Genomic DNA, 7,640 nt, shown 5'->3' on the forward strand with positions numbered 1-7,640 from the left:
GGAGTGCCTTCAGTTCAAAAATCCACTTCAGTTCCTTCCTACGTAGGATTCGGTCCCTATCACCCCCCCCCCCCCTTCCCCGTCTTATTTTACTGACTGAGTCAATGATCCGGAACCACAGCTGATTGACCGAGTGTCTCCGCTCGACAAAATGCTTAGCTACAGGTTTATCCACTTGTGCCCTTCTAATATTGCTCTTATGGGAGTTAATCCGCTCACGGGCCTCCATCGTGGTCTCGCCTATATAGATGAGGCCACAAGGGCATGTGATCATATACACCATGTCACGAGATCTACATGTATAGAATTCTTTTATTTTAAAGGATTTACCACTATAGGGATGGGCAAAGGTATCTCCTTTCACCATATTCCCACAGTTGCAGCAGCCAAGGCAGGGATAACTTCCCAACCTCCTTGGCGCCTGATACCTTTGCCCATCCCCCAGGGAATCCCTTGTTTCTGCCCTCACCAGCTTATCTCGTATATTGGCACCCCTTTAATACGCCATCATGGGGAAGTGCTCAAACTCACATATTGTAGGTAACCATTTCTGAAGGATATGCCACTCCTTACGTATAATGCGTGCAATCTCCCCACTGAGGGCACCATAAGTGGAAACAAAGGGAATACGTTTCTGATCCCTACTCTTCTTTTTGCCTTGGAGAGTGGACTCACGGTCAACGGCCACCACCTTATGTTTCATTTTCTCCACCAATTAATGAGGATAACCCCTATCAAGGAATTTCCTCCCCATCTCATCAACTCTTGTGCCAAACTGTTCATAACTAGACACCACCTGTCGCACCCTGAGAAGTTGGCTCCAAGGGAGTGACTCCACCATCCGACGAGGATGGTTACTGTCAAATTTCAAATTTCAGCAAGTTGTTCCTATCAGTTGACTTATGATAAATATCAGTCACGATTGTCCCATCCTTGATATATACCATCACGTCTAAAAATTGTAATTCAACCGGAGAGACCGTCATGGTACTACACCCTAGACCAGGTACCATCTTGTTAAGATGTTGATAAAACAACTGTAATTCATCTAGGGTACCACCCCAGATCACAAAGATGTCATCGATGTAGCGCCAAACACCGGGCTCCCCCCAAAAAGGTCGACCCATATATAAATTTGTCCTCCACCTCCGCCATGAACATGTTGGCATATGTGGGTGCCACGTTGGACCCCATGGCCACTCCACGTTGCTGCTGGTAAAAGGTGTCCCCAAAGCGGAAGTAATTTCGCCTCAGGACCACTTCAAGGAGTTGGAGGACAAATCTACGGCCACCCAGGGAGAGGCCGGTGCCGGCCAGGGCCACATCGACGACTCTTAATCCAAATGCATGCTTAATAGATGTGTAGAGTGAGACCACGTCAAAAGTGACAAGAAGAGGGTGGGCAGGCAGACTCAGATCCCTCAATTCCAACAAAAAATGTCTGGTATCCCTAATATAGGATGGGGCGCTGGTGGCATGGACACGTAACACCTTGTCAAGAAATATGGCCGTATTACTGAAAATCGACATGCAAGTCCATGGTGAACAATTTCTTAGACTCATGTTCAAACTTCCTCTTGAGCAGGTCTACAGACGCGGTACTCAAAAAGGATACATCCCCGCTGTCACCATTGATGAGTCTCTGAATTTGTTCCTCAGTATATAAGCACGTATTCACATTGTCAGTTTCATTGACCTTACCAGATCCTGAGGTTCCCTCCATACTTGAAGTTTCAAACCCCGGTGCTAACTCCTTGGATCCTAATCATACGATACATCAATAGGGAGTCTCACTCGCCAGATCTTGTGGTCAATCAGATATCAGTCTTTCCTATTCTCCCCCTCACAGCAACAGCATCCTCTCCCCACACTTGTAACAGCAGAGTGACGTGCGGCGCTACGTGACTCCAGCTTATATAGAGGCTGGGTCACATGCTGCACTGGCCAATCACAGCCATGCCATTAGTAGGGCACACGAGTTAAACGCTTGTTGATTGGCTGCCCTGCAGCCTTTCAAAAAGCGCCATTAACTCACCGAACTCGAACTTTTACTGAAAGGTTTGGGTCTGGGGTCCAAAAATCCTAAAGTTCGGTATGAACCCAAACTTTACACTTCGAGTTCGCTCAACCCTATTATTAATCACTTTTATTAATTTTTGTTGCATGTGAAGCGACCAAAAAACACGGAAACCATTTTGACTTTTTTTTCCATTTCACTGCACACACAATCCGGCTTCCCCTATCCCTGCCAGGGGGAGCTGGTGCACGTCCAGGAGTGTTCTTCTGGCTTTATTTAGCTCCCAGATGCCATGGTCACAAAACTTACCATGGCATCTGAGGGGTTAAATGTGTGTGATCAACGCTATTGCTGATTGCATACATTAGCCCTGGGTGTCTGCTGTTTAAGACAGCAGACGCCTGGCGGCTGTCTTTAAAGACCCGCCCTGTCCTGTACATGTACGGTGCTGGGAGTGAAGGGGTTAACATGTTCACCATCCCAGACCACAAGGGATGTTAGTATTTAATGCCTGCACCACCCCAGACCCCCAGGGATGTCATCATTAACACATTCACCACCCTAGACCACCTGGGATGTCATGATTAAGGCCTCATAAACATGGCCGTTGCTGGCCATGTCCATATTGCGGCCTGCAAACAGCGGGTCGGCAATATGTGGGCACCGGCCGTGTGCTTCCCACATCCCAATGCATGGAACGGCTGTGTGCAAGAGCCTAAAACTTTCACAACCCCAGACCCCCAGGGATGTCATCATTAACACCTTCATCACTCTAGATCACCAGGCATGCCATGACTAAAACCTTCACCACCCTAGGCCACCAGGGATGTCATCATTAACACCTTCATCACTCTAGATCATGGATGTCAAACTCATGGCCCTCCAGATGTTGCAAAACTACAACTCCCATCATTCCCTGATAGCTGTAGTATGCACAGGCATGATGGGAGTTGTAGTTTTGCAACAGCTGGAGGGCCACGAGTTTGACATCCCTGCTCTAGATCACCAGGCATGCCATGACTGAAACCTTCACCACCCTAGGCCACCAGGGATGTCATCATTAACACCTTCACCACTCTAGATCAACAGAGATGTCACCATTTGACCATCAGCAATATTATTCCTAACTAATTTACGACCCTAGACCACCAGGGTTGTTGCCATTAACCCCCTTTGCCACTGTTGACCAAGAGAGATGTCATCATTAACCCCTTCACCACCAGGGATGTCACCATTTAATGTCTTCACCACCAAGAATGTTGCCATTAATTTATTTACCTGCTCTTCTGACTGTAAGGCGTCATGCACACGAACGTATGTATGTATTTTACGGTCCCAAAAAATACGGATGTCGTTTTTTTTTTGCGGATCCATTGTAACAATGTCTATCCTTGTCCACAACACGGAGAATAGGACACGTTCTATTTATTTTTTTTGCGGAACGAACATGTAATGCACACGTAGTCATTTCCGGGTTTTTTCAAGCTCCACTGAAATGAATGGTTCGCATACGGACCTGTAAAAAAACTGAATGGAAACAGAAGAAAAAAAATACGTTGGTGTGCATGAGCCCTAAGGAAGAGGAAATACTGACAGGACTCCTTGGAGAGACAGTGAGAGTCCTGATTACCCCGTCCACAGAGGATGATTATTCTTCTTTATATACACACGATGATAACTAAACCTGAAAAATCAAGGTGGTGGCAGCGCTGCACAGAACGCTCTGCGTGCGGAGTACTGACCCCGTATACTTTCTATGGACCCGTACTCCGCAGGAGCCGATCATGGGGCAGGCGCTCTGAGCAGTGCTGCTGCCCCTCTGATCACATCTGCACTGTGGTGACCATTCTATGGATGTCCTTCACTGAATTATGAGGTTCACCTCTCCCTAGTTTTCGAACACGGAATCTGCGATGGTGTCTTGGGTGCAAATGAAAACACGGCCTAAAATCATTATTTTTCTAAAATCTCAAAATTGCAGATATTCGCATGTTGTCGAGCATTATGCCAGCATAACAGAGAACACGAAGCGTTGACGAGCACTCTAGTGTCCGGCGGGCGTTCCTTCTGTTCTTGTGGACAGCTCCTGCGATCTCGTGTCACACACGGGTCAGTAAATTCACAGTGGTTTCCGAAACGCGTAGTACACTCGGACGCTTTCAGCACCTTTTTGAAACGTCAGATTAATTCTTCAGGTAATACCGCCATACGATACGTCATTTCTAACATGTTACACACATGACACATAAATGTATGTTTTTAATTCCAATCAATCCATATCATGTGACAAGAAACCCGTCAGTAATGTAATACCGCCCTCACCGCGAGCGGCGTGTTACACCTGCTCAGCTAGATTAACAGGTCTGTCCTTATTCTTGTGTAGGCAGACACTGGTTATTGGATTCTGCCCAGACACGGAGAAGCAGGAGGGAGCCGCCCGGCAGTCAGTGTGCACAGTGCTGTACTCCGTCTAGCAGCTTTCTCTGAAATGCGGCTGTGGTTTGGAGTAAAGATCCTTTTTTTTTTTTTTTTTTTCTTTTTTTTTTTACAAGGGGTGTTTCTTCAGTCCAAAATCAGTTTAATCCTGTGTAGACATGGTCTTTGGATGAAAATTTGGTGTTGGTGCCAGGAAACCTCTAAGGGCCCGTTCAGAAACTGCCGCAGTTGTTCCCTTTGAATGTGGTGGACCTGCTTGTGGCTTCAAGATGCAGCTGTCCACACACTGCGCCAAGAAAGGACATGTCCCTTCTTGGTACGGTCACGGCTTTGGACCTCCAGACCACAAAATGCAGCGCTGTATCCCATTAAAAACAATGGCAGGCAGACTCCACGTGGTTGATGGCAGAATTTTGGCGAAGTTCCGCCATTTGAACCGGTCCTTAGTCCTCCACCCCAGGATGTGCCGTTATATAATGGGAACTATGTAGTTGCTACAGACTGAGGCACCATGGGCGCCAGCTCGGATCCTGGGCCTTTAACCCCTTAGAACCCGCAGCCGGTAACAATCATGGCATCTATAGAGTTGGAAAAAAGCACATTGCAAATCGCCATTCCCCACCCTGGTGACGTGAATATAAGGCCTCAGAATTGCTATGGCAGCCAAAGACTGAAGACAAAAAAAAAAATTGCTTCCGATTCTGCCACGTAGAGAAGTCTAATAGGCTGCCTGTCAATAGGACACTGACGAGCAGGAAGCAATACACAAGTAGTACAGTGTATTATGTATGAGATCAGAGGATCGGTCCATACACACGTTTAGTATTGCTGCATTGGTAACGACCCATACTGTACAACAAACATGTTATTTATCCAACATGGTGAATGCCGCAAAAATAAGGGAAAAAATCCCAGAATTGCTATATTTGTTCATGCAGTCTCCGACAAATGAATAAAAAGTGATAAGTGCCCCAAAATAGTACCAACGAAAACCACAGGTTGTCCTGAAGTAAAACGAGCCCTCACACAGCTCCGTCAACGGAAAAGGCATGGCTGTCAGAATGTGGAGACAGCAGAGAAATATATATATATTTCTTTTTAAATTGCTTTTATTGTGCAAAAGTAGAAAGAAAAAAAAAGTTAGAAAATGATTCCATTTAGGGCTCATGCAGACAACTGTAGCCTATTTTGCGGTCCATAAAACATGGGTACCGGCCGTGTTCGCTCTGCATATTGCGAAACGGAACGTCCGGCCCATAATACAATAATGCGGACAAGAATAGGACATGTTCTGTTTTTATGGGAATGCCATGGAGCGGACATACGGATGCGGACGGCACGCAGAGGTGTCCTGTAAAAAACAAGCCCTCAAACAGCTATGTGAATGGAAAAAATAAAAAAGTTATGTCTTTGGGAAGGCTGAGAGTAAAAAATGAAAAATCGCCCAGTCATGAGGGGGTTAAGATGGACAGGTTTGGTAAATCTGCCTAATCAATATCAGACAAGAATGAATCCAAACGCGCTCTTGGCCAATAAACCTGGGGGTTTATATATTAATCTGTTACATGGCCGGGCAGAATTACCCAGGGTAAAGTTAGGTATAAATAGGAAATAAATGATCGCAGTTCTTTACTCGCTTCACCTGAGGCCGGATAGGCTCGGGACACCTGATACCTTTCCTCCTCGCGCCGGATCAGCCGTGTATGTAATCTCCCCCTGGTCCCAGGCTGGATTCAGGACTCATGATAAGGAGGAGAAGATGCTTTATTGACACTCAACGTGTTTCGTTTTTTTAATAGCTATCAGATCAGCCGGGGTCCCACACCCTGCCCATCAGCTGTTCCTGAGGTTACTGAGTATGAAAAAATTATATATATATATATATATATATATATATATATATATTTCTTTTTTTTTTTAAGGGAGGGAAAAAATTTGGGCGTGCCGTCATGGGTTTCAAGAAAAACAATTACCGGTAATAGCAATGATTGTTTTCCCCTCACCCATGATGGCACCCATGCGAGAATAAACTATAAGCTAAAGAAATTAGGGGTGACTACAGCCTGAAGCACCTTTCTCCCAAAAGCTGCATCTGAGTCTAGATGCAGTCTGTAATGTCTATAGAAAGTATGGGGGGAGCTCCAGGTAGCCGCCCTGCATCTCTGGGCCAAAAAAGCATCCGCCTTTTCTGCCCAAGACGCGGCCACAGCTCTAGTGGAATGAGCCCCGAATCCTGAAGGAGTCAGGCTAACAGGAGGAATAAACCAGGGAAATAGCGTTCTTCACCTATAACACTAGTAGATACTTTGCGCCGTCTAGCTTTACCCACAAACTGAATAAGGAGATTCTCGTCTATCCTCCATGATGACGTGGATTCTAGGTAGAAAAGTAAACACCTTCTGACATCGAGGCAATGGAACTTCTCTTCCAACCTATTGGTTGGATTTGGACAGAAGGAGGGTAGAATCACATCCTGACTTCTATGAAAATCTGAGACCACTTGAGGCTGAAAGGATGGAAGCGGTCTAATAATCACCTTGTCCTCTAAAATGGTAGTGTAGGAAGGAAAGGTAGAGAAGGCCCGAATTTCTGAAACCAGTCTATCGGATGTTATCGCTAAGAAGAAGGCCAATTTGAAAGAAAGCATTTTAATGGAAATTTTGTTTAATGGTTGAAACGGATTTTGCGATAGTGCCGAAAGGACAGTGTTTAGGTCCCAGGGGGGAGACAAAGGTCTTATAGAAGGGTGCATTCTTGATGCTGCCGACAAGAAACGTTTAATCCAAGGATGGTCTGCTAATTTGGCATAAACTAAATAACTTAAAGCAGCTACTTGGACTTTTAACGTAGATGCCTTAAGATTCCCATCTAGCCCTGTTTGTAAAAACTCCAAAATCTTTGGAATTTCAGAAAGCTTGAAGGGGTCTGGGTTAAACCCTAAGAAGGCTGAAAAGATCTTCCAAATTTTATAATATTTTCTTGCAGTGACTGCCTTCCTACTCTTTAGCATCGTTGAGACTACTTTAGCGGATAATCCACACCGAGAGATGGAGAATTTTCGGGTTGGGATGAATTATTGGGCCCTGAAAAAGCAGGTCTCCCCTCAATGGAAAGGTCCACGGTGTTTCCACTGACATTCTTACCAGACTGGAGTACCAAGATCTCTTTGGCAACCTTGGGGATATGA

The sequence above is a fragment of the Bufo gargarizans genome, chromosome 9 (genome assembly GCF_014858855.1).
Source record: "Bufo gargarizans isolate SCDJY-AF-19 chromosome 9, ASM1485885v1, whole genome shotgun sequence".
In the NCBI taxonomy this organism is placed as follows: Eukaryota; Metazoa; Chordata; class Amphibia; order Anura; family Bufonidae; genus Bufo; species Bufo gargarizans.